Below are 10443 nucleotides of genomic sequence, written 5' to 3'. Positions count from 1 at the left end.
AACATCACGATTCACGACGGGGCCTTATCTCGAAAACTGAAAATATTTAGAAGCCGAAACTCGGTGAGCGTAGGGGCGGCATAATGGGCAGTTGGCCCCGAACAAGATGGCGTCTAGGCCTCAACGGTTTTTGAGTTATGGCCATTTATCTGGGATTAAAGGTCCAAAATGAAAATAGAGAAATTATTTTTCCACTTCACGTCAAAGTCAAGGAGCCTCCGGTGTCAATAAAAAAGAACCAGCCATTTATCTATCGTCATTTAAGAGAAATCGTACAACGACACCTTGGTGATGTTCACGGATAGGTGTTTTTTTTTTCAACGGTTACAGATCCAGTTGCAGGTTGTTCTTACGAATCTTTTTAAAGTGTGCTGCGGAGCTCTGCGAGATTTCTGTGATTTTCTATGATTTTCTGAAATAACACACACTCACTAAACCCTCCGTAAATAACTCAGTTCTTAACGTAAAGACTTAAAACTCGGGATTCTGTAAAGGCATACCCCAATCATGATATGAGTTTATTTATAGCTTCCTGTGCCAACCGGAAGTGCCTTTAATGGTGTCACAGTGGCAGTTTCCATGGGTTAAAAAGGTCAGATCTTTTCAAAACTTCATATGTGTGACTAGGTAACCCTCATGAACTGTAAATCAGTCATTTCTCCCAGCAGATGTCAAAGAAAAGCTCTCACACGCACACACAGCAAGGATGGAGTGAAAAGTGTGGTTCTTAAAGACACAGAGAGCAGGCAATGGCATAAACATAATGTCTAGGCCGTGCCGAGTTCAACGAGATATCCCGCTTGACCGTAGCTCGCTCGGTCTGAGCGCAGCGACCATTAGAAAAGTAGGCCCAAATGAAGCCTGCCCCACAACGTCATTTGCTTTTGGGTGACAGTGAGAGAACCGTTAGGTGAGAAGCACAATTCGACCTCAGGTATGTTCCTAAGGTCCTTCCGATCCGTGCAAGCCTAACGTTGACAGTGTGGCATTAACCCTTAATAGTTAAAAGATGGTGTTTACTTCAAAAAGTTTGCATTGATTTCTCTCCCCATAGGAATACATTGCCTTTACCCCTAAATTCAACCTGAAGTCTATATGGGTTATGAATGCCGTATGAACCTGTCTTTGGTAACAGTCCATCAGGCCAGTATGAGGTCTACCTGTGTTGATTCTAAGCTTCCTGGACCAACCGGAAGTGGTTAAAATCACCCTAAAAGTGTTTTTCCATTACCTGCCTGCAGTTTGATAGACATAGTGCATTCAACCCTGTGTAAATCAGTCAATTCTTAACGTAAGGACTTAAAACTCAGGATTCTGTAAAAGCATAGCCCAGTGAGGATATGTGTTGACTTATAGCTTCCTGTGACAACCGGAAGTGCCTTAATTGGTGTCTCAGGGGCTGTTTCGAGGGGTTAAAAAGTCAGATCTGTCCAAAACTTCATATGTGTGATTAGGCAACCCCATGAACTGTAAATCAGTCATTTTTCCCATAAAATTTCAAAGGAAAACTAAATCACACAGACACACAACTTGGAAGGAGGGACGTATTGGGGGTTGTAGAGACAGACAGTGCCTCCAATAGTTAGCTTTGTTCGAGCTAAAAAGAACCGTCAGACCTAGAGTTCCGAAACTTTAGAAACCTGTTCTAGACCTCGGGTCGATAGTGCGTGGTGAGTTAGGTGGCTCTAGAAGGTTCTCGGACCGAGAAATAGCCTCGTACATTTGCAATGATTTCAATTCATTTTGACCATTACGAAAATGGCGACATTTAGAAAAGTCTCAGAGACACAAGACTAGGTGCATTGGAACCGGCTCGGCCCATAGAGACGGACCCCAACGTTTCGGTCCGATAGCTCATTCAAGGACCCCATAGCAAGGCATGGAAAAAAGTGGATTTTCAGCACCAATTAGGGTTTTACTCGGGCACCGAAGGACCTATCGAGCCGAAACTCGGGATTCGGGGTCGCCTCACATAGGCCTTCACATAATGTCTGACCTGGACCCGCAGCTAGAACGTAACTATGTGTTTTACGTTTTATTATGTTTTAAACTAATGGCGCTGTGAATTATGGGCCTGCTCTGACATATGTGATAGTTGGCTTCTAAATGAGTTGGAAAAAGTGGGTTTGGTGTCAATTGGTATCAGTTTGGTGTCAGAATGACATCTAATTGACTGGTGGACACTGACTTGCTAGTTGACTTTTGTACATTAGCAATATGTTTAAACGGAGAGGGACCATCACCAAAATGGCATTCTGAAATCAACACAAAAAATGGCATCACCATAGTCTCCAGGCTGTGCAGAGTTCAACGAGACGCCCGCTTGACCGTAGCTCGCTCTGAGTGCAGCCATCTTGAAAAAAAGAAGGCGCAAAAGGAAGCCTGGCCCTCAATGTCATTTGCTTTTGGGTGACAGTGAGAGAACCGTTAGGGTGAGAAGCACAATTCGACCTCAGGTACGTTCCTAAGGTCCTTCCGATCCGTGCAAGCCTAACCTTGACCGTGTGGCATTAACCCTTAATAGTTAAAAGAAGGTGTTTACTTCAAAGAGTTTGCATTGACTTCTCTCCCCATAGGAATACATTGCCTTTACCCCTAAATTCAACCTGAAGTCTATATGGGTTATGAATGCCGTATGAACCTGTCTTTGGTAACAGTCCATCAGGCCAGTATGAGGTCTACCTGTGTTGATTCTAAGCTTCCTGGACCAACCGGAAGTGGTTAAAATCACCCTAAAAGTGTTTTTCCATTACCTGCCTGCAGTTTGATAGACATAGTGCATTCAACCCTGTGTAAATCAGTCAATTCTTAACGTAAGGACTTAAAACTCAGGATTCTGTAAGTTTCTATGTCAATCAAGACATGGGTTTACTTATAGCTTCCTGTGCCAACCGGAAGTGCCTTTAATGATGTCACAGTGGCAGTTTCCAAGGGTTAAAAAGGTCAGATCTTTTCAAAACTTCATATGTGTGACTAGGTAACCTCATGAACTGTAAATCAGTCATTTCTCCCAACAGATGTCAAAGAAAAGCTCTCACACGCACACACAGCAAGGCTGGAGTGAAAAAGTGCGGTTCTCAAAGACACAGAGAGCAGGCAATGGCATAAACATAATGTCTAGGCCGTGCCGAGTTCAACGAGATATCCCGCTTGACCGTAGCTCGCTCGGTCTGAGCGCAGCGACCATTAGAAAAGTAGGCCCAAAATGAAGCCTGCCCCACAACGTCATTTGCTTTTGGGTGACAGTGAGAGAACCGTTAGGGTGAGAAGCACAATTCGACCTCAGGTACGTTCCTAAGGTCCTTCCGATCCGTGCAAGCCTAACGTTGACCGTGTGGCATTAACCCTTAATAGTTAAAAGAAGGTGTTTACTTCAAATAGTTTGCATTGACTTCTCTCCCCATAGGAATACATTGCCTGCACCCCTAAATTCAACCTGAAGTCTATATGGGTTATGAATGCCGTATGAACCTGTCTTTGATAACAGTCCATCAGGCCAGTATGAGGTCTACCTGTGTTGATTCTAGGCTTCCTGGACCAACCGGAAGTGGTTAAAATCACCCTAAAAGTGTTTTTCCATTACCTGCCTGCAGTTTGATAGACATAGTGCATTCAACCCTGTGTAAATCAGTCAATTCTTAACGTAAGGACTTAAAACACAGGATTCTGTAAAAGCATAGCCCAGTGAGGATATGTGTTGACTTATAGCTTCCTGTGCCAACCGGAAGTGCCTTAATTGGTGTCTCAGGGGCTGTTTCGAGGGGTTAAAAAGTCAGATCTGTCCAAAACTTCATATGTGTGATTAGGCAACCCCATGAACTGTAAATCAGTCATTTTTCCCATAAAATTTCAAAGGAAAACTAAATCACACAGACACACAACTTGGAAGGAGGGACGTATTGGGGGTTGTAGAGACAGACAGTGCCTCCAATAGTTAGCTTTGTTCGAGCTAAAAAGAACCGTCAGACCTAGAGTTCCGAAACTTTAGAAACCTGTTCTAGACCTCGGGTCGATAGTGCGTGGTGAGTTAGGTGGCTCTAGAAGGTTCTCGGACCGAGAAATAGCCTCGTACATTTGCAATGATTTCAATTCATTTTGACCATTACGAAAATGGCGACATTTAGAAAAGTCTCAGAGACACAAGACTAGGTGCATTGGAACCGGCTCGGCCCATAGAGACGGACCCCAACGTTTCGGTCCGATAGCTCATTCAAGGACCCCATAGCAAGGCATGGAAAAAAGTGGATTTTCAGCACCAATTAGGGTTTTACTCGGGCACCGAAGGACCTATCGAGCCGAAACTCGGGATTCGGGGTCGCCTCACATAGGCCTTCACATAATGTCTGACCTGGACCCGCAGCTAGAACGTAACTATGTGTTTTACGTTTTTATTATGTTTTAAACTAAAGGCGCTGTGAATTATGGGCCTGCTCTGACATATATGATAGTTGGCTTCTAAATGAGTTGGAAAAAGTGGGTTTGGTGTCAATTGGTATCAGTTTGGTGTCAAAATGACATCTAATTGACTGATGGACACTGACTTGCTAGTTGACTTTTGTACATTAGCAATATGTTTAAACGGAGAGGGACCATCACCAAAAGTGACATTCTGAAATCAACCCTAACGAGCCATGGAGATGAACCAGAATCACTGCCCAGCTATCCCGAGTTCATCGGGCCAGTCAATTTCACATTCCTGCAGGATTTTTATAGCATGACAAATTCGTGATGGTACCTGCCCATTGAACCATATTGCAAATGCACAGTGACTTTGCAAAAGTGAGAAAACATAAACAAATGGACATGATGAAATCAACACAACAGGTGATGGAAATGTACAACTATCACTGCTCAGCCATCCTGTGTCCATCAGACCAGTCAATTTTGCATTTTTGAGCATGTCAAATTTCATATGGTAAATGCATTGAAACATATTGCAAATGCGCGCGCACTTGCAATATGATTCTATAGTGTAAAAACATCACCTAATGGACATGATGAAATCAACACAACGAGTGATGGAAATGTACAACTATCACTGCTCGGCCATCCTGTGTCCATCAGACCAGTCAATTTTGCATTTTTGAGCATGTCAAATTTCATATGGTAAATGCACATTGAAACATATTGCAAATGCGCGCGCACTTGCAATATGATTCTATAGTGTAAAAACATCACCTAATGGACATGATGAAATCAACACAACGAGTGATGGAAATGTACAACTATCACTGCTCGGCCATCCTGTGTCCATCAGACCAGTCAATTTTGCATTTTTGAGCATGTCAAATTTCATATGGTAAATGCACATTGAAACATATTGCAAAATGCGCGCGCACTTGCAATATGATTCTATAGTGTAAAACATCACCTAATGGACATGATGAAATCAACACAACGAGTGATGGAAATGTACAACTATCACTGCTCGGCCATCCTGTGTCCATCAGACCAGTCAATTTTGCATTTTTGAGCATGTCAAATTTCATATGGTAAATGCACATTGAAACATATTGCAAATGCGCGCGCACTTGCAATATGATTCTATAGTGTAAAAACATCACCTAATGGACATGATGAAATCAACACAACGAGTGATGGAAATGTACAACTATCACTGCCCGGCCATCCTGTGTTCCCATAGCGAGCATTAATATCAGAATGACCGGTAAATGCATTTACAACCATATTTTAATTTTTGGGTTACCAGTTGCACAACAATGCACGTGCATTTGCAATATGATTCTATAGTGAAAAACATCACCTAATGGACATGATGAAATCAACACAACAAGTGATGGAAATGTACAACTATCACTGCTCGGCCATCCTGTGTTCATCAGACCAGTCAATTTCACATTCCTGCAGGATTTTTATAGCATGACAAATTCGTGATGGTACCTGCCCATTGAACCATATTGCAAATGCACAGTGACTTTGCAAAAGTGAGAAAACATAAACAAATGGACATGATGAAATCAACACAACAGGTGATGGAAATGTACAACTATCACTGCTCAGCCATCCTGTGTTCATCAGACCAGTCAATTTTGCATTTTTGAGCATGTCAAATTTCATATGGTAAATGCACATTGAAACATATTGCAAATGCGCGCGCACTTGCAATATGATTCTATAGTGAAAAAACATCACCTAATGGACATGATGAAATCAACACAACGAGTGATGGAAATGTACAACTATCACTGCTCGGCCATCCTGTGTCCATCAGACCAGTCAATTTTGCATTTTTGAGCATGTCAAATTTCATATGGTAAATGCACATTGAAACATATTGCAAATGCGCGCGCACTTGCAATATGATTCTATAGTGTAAAAACATCACCTAATGGACATGATGAAATCAACACAACGAGTGATGGAAATGTACAACTATCACTGCCCGGCCATCCTGTGTTCCCATAGCGAGCATTAATATCAGAATGACCGGTAAATGCATTTACAACCATATTTTAATTTTTGGGTTACCAGTTGCACAACAATGCACGTGCATTTGCAATATGATTCTATAGTGAAAAACATCACCTAATGGACATGATGAAATCAACACAACAAGTGATGGAAATGTACAACTATCACTGCTCGGCCATCCTGTGTTCATCAGACCAGTCAATTTCACATTCCTGCAGGATTTTTATAGCATGACAAATTCGTGATGGTACCTGCCCATTGAACCATATTGCAAATGCACAGTGACTTTGCAAAAGTGAGAAAACATAAACAAATGGACATGATGAAATCAACACAACAGGTGATGGAAATGTACAACTATCACTGCTCAGCCATCCTGTGTTCATCAGACCAGTCAATTTTGCATTTTTGAGCATGTCAAATTTCATATGGTAAATGCACATTGAAACATATTGCAAATGCGCGCGCACTTGCAATATGATTCTATAGTGTAAAAACATCACCTAATGGACATGATGAAATCAACACAACGAGTGATGGAAATGTACAACTATCACTGCCCGGCCATCCTGTGTTCCCATAGCGAGCATTAATATCAGAATGACCGGTAAATGCATTTACAACCATATTTTAATTTTTTGGGTTACCAGTTGCACAACAATGCACGTGCATTTGCAATATGATTCTATAGTGAAAAAACATCACCTAATGGACATGATGAAATCAACACAACAAGTGATGGAAATGTACAACTATCACTGCTCGGCCATCCTGTGTTCATCAGACCAGTCAATTTCACATTCCTGCAGGATTTTTGAGCATGACAAATTTCGTGATGGTACCTGCCCATTGAACCATATTGCAAATGCACAGTGACTTTGCAAAAGTGAGAAAACATAAACAAATGGACATGATGAAATCAACACAACAGGTGATGGAAATGTACAACTATCACTGCTCAGCCATCCTGTGTTCATCAGACCAGTCAATTTTGCATTTTTGAGCATGTCAAATTTCATATGGTAAATGCACATTGAAACATATTGCAAATGCGCGCGCACTTGCAATATGATTCTATAGTGAAAAACATCACCTAATGGACATGATGAAATCAACACAACGAGTGATGGAAATGTACAACTATCACTGCTCGGCCATCCTGTGTCCATCAGACCAGTCAATTTTGCATTTTTGAGCATTTCAAATTTCATATGGTAAATGCACATTGAAACATATTGCAAATGCGCGCGCACTTGCAATATGATTCTATAGTGAAAAACATCACCTAATGGACATGATGAAATCAACACAACGAGTGATGGAAATGTACAACTATCACTGCCCGGCCATCCTGTGTTCATCAGACCAGTCATTTTCATTTTGACCATGTCAATGCATTTCAACCATATTTTAAATGCACATTGAAACATATTGCAAATGCGCGCATTTGCAATATGATTCTATAGTGAAAAACATCACCTAATGGACATGATGAAATCAACACAACGAGTGATGGAAATGTACAACTATCACTGCCCGGCCATCCTGTGTTCATCAGACCAGTCAATTTCAGATTCCTGCAAATTTTTATAGCATGACAATATTTTAATGGTACCTGCCCATTGAACCATATTGCAAATTTGCACATGATTTGCTAAAGTGAAAAACATCACCAAATGGACATGATGAAATCAACACAACAGGTGATGGAAATGTACAACTATCACTGCTCAGCCATCCTGTGTTCATCAGACCAGTCAATTTTGCATTTTTTGAGCATGTTTTAAATTTCATATGGTACCTGCCCATTGAAACATATTGCAAATGCGCAGTGACTTTGCAATATGATTCTATAGTGAAAAACATCACCTAATGGACATGATGAAATCAACACAACGAGTGATGGAAATGTACAACTATCACTGCTCGGCCATCCTGTGTCCATCAGACCAGTCAATTTTGCATTTTTGAGCATGTCAAATTTCATATGGTAAATGCACATTGAAACATATTGCAAATGCGCGCGCACTTGCAATATGATTCTATAGTGAAAAACATCACCTAATGGACATGATGAAATCAACACAACGAGTGATGGAAATGTACAACTATCACTGCCCGGCCATCCTGTGTCCCATCAGACCAGTCATTTTGCATTTTTGAGCATTTCAAATATTTTATGGTAAATGCAGTTGCAAACAATGCAAATGCGCGCATTTGCAATATGATTCTATAGTGAAAAACATCACCTAATGGACATGATGAAATCAACACAACGAGTGATGGAAATGTACAACTATCACTGCTCGGCCATCCTGTGTTCATCAGACCAGTCAATTTCACATTCCTGCAGGATTTTTATAGCATGACAAATTCGTGATGGTACCTGCCCATTGAACCATATTGCAAATGCACAGTGACTTTGCAAAAGTGAGAAAACATAAACAAATGGACATGATGAAATCAACACAACAGGTGATGGAAATGTACAACTATCACTGCTCAGCCATCCTGTGTTCATCAGACCAGTCAATTTTGCATTTTTGAGCATGTCAAATTTCATATGGTAAATGCACATTGAAACATATTGCAAATGCGCGCGCACTTGCAATATGATTCTATAGTGAAAAACATCACCTAATGGACATGATGAAATCAACACAACGAGTGATGGAAATGTACAACTATCACTGCTCGGCCATCCTGTGTCCATCAGACCAGTCAATTTTGCATTTTTGAGCATTTCAAATTTCATATGGTAAATGCACATTGAAACATATTGCAAATGCGCGCGCACTTGCAATATGATTCTATAGTGTAAAAACATCACCTAATGGACATGATGAAATCAACACAACGAGTGATGGAAATGTACAACTATCACTGCTCGGCCATCCTGTGTTCATCAGACCAGTCAATTTTGCATTTTTGAGCAAGGTCAAATTTCATATGGTAAATGCACATTGAAACATATTGCAAATGCACGTGCACTTGCAATATGATTATATAGTGAAAAACATCACAAAATGGACATGATGAAGTCAACACAACGAGTGATGGAAAGGAACAACTATCACTGCCCGGCCATCCCGAGTTCATCAGGCCAGTCAATTTTGCATTTCTGCAGGATTTTGAGCATGTCAAATTTCTTACGTCATTTGGCCCACAAAAAATCCTTATGCACAATTAAAAAAATATATAAAAAAATATGATAATAAAATTGGACAAAAGTATATTCATACAGTTCTTACACATGTGTAATTGACAAAAAATTGAAAGAATTTCAAAAACGGTCCAGAAAGCACTTTTTAAGGGTGTGTGAAGTTTTTACAAAATTTTGACATTTTTGACTTTTGACTTTTGACTTCCTATGAAATCATATTGGAATTGGACAAAACATATTCCTTATGCGCATGTAAAAAAAAAAAAAAAAAATTATGATAATAAAATTGGACAAAAGTATATTCATACAGTTCTTACACATGTGTAATTGACAAAAATCGAAAGAATTTCGAAAAACGGTCCAGAAAGCACTTTTTATGGGTGTGTGAAGTTTTTACAAAATTTTGACATTTTTGACTTTTGACTTTTGACTTCCTATGAAATCATATTGGAATTGGACAAAACATATTCCTTATGCGCATGTAAAAAAAAAAAAAAAAAAAATTATGATAATAAAATTGGACAAAAGTATATTCATACAGTTCTTACACATGTGTAATTGACAAAAAATCGAAAGAATTTCGAAAACGGTCCAGAAAGCACTTTTTTATGGGTGTGTGAAGTTTTTACAAAATTTTGACATTTTTGACTTTGACTTTTGACTTCCTATGAAATCATATTGGAATTGGACAAAACATATTCCTTATGCGCATATAAAAAAATTAAAAAAATTATGATAATAAAATTGGACAAAAGTATATTCATACAGTTCTTACACATGTGTAATTGACAAAAAATCGAAAGAATTTCGAAAACGGTCCAGAAAGCACTTTTTTAAGGGGTGATAAG

At 39.9% G+C, this 10443-nt stretch overlaps 1 long non-coding RNA gene across 1 annotated transcript in view; it reads right to left on the bottom strand.

Moving 5' to 3' along the window:
* Positions 1-6031: 6031 nt before the first annotated feature.
* Positions 6032-10443, bottom strand: part of LOC127931526 (uncharacterized) — a 7583-nt gene continuing 3171 nt past the window's right edge. The window contains exon 2 of the long non-coding RNA XR_008141591.1: positions 6032-6935. This is a non-coding gene — a long non-coding RNA (uncharacterized LOC127931526). The remainder of the gene's footprint in view (positions 6936-10443) is intronic.

Source organism: Oncorhynchus keta, chromosome 8, assembly GCF_023373465.1.
Source record: "Oncorhynchus keta strain PuntledgeMale-10-30-2019 chromosome 8, Oket_V2, whole genome shotgun sequence".
In the NCBI taxonomy this organism is placed as follows: Eukaryota; Metazoa; Chordata; class Actinopteri; order Salmoniformes; family Salmonidae; genus Oncorhynchus; species Oncorhynchus keta.
The sequence above is the reverse complement of the archived record's forward strand: the minus strand, read 5'-3'. Positions and strand labels throughout refer to the sequence as shown.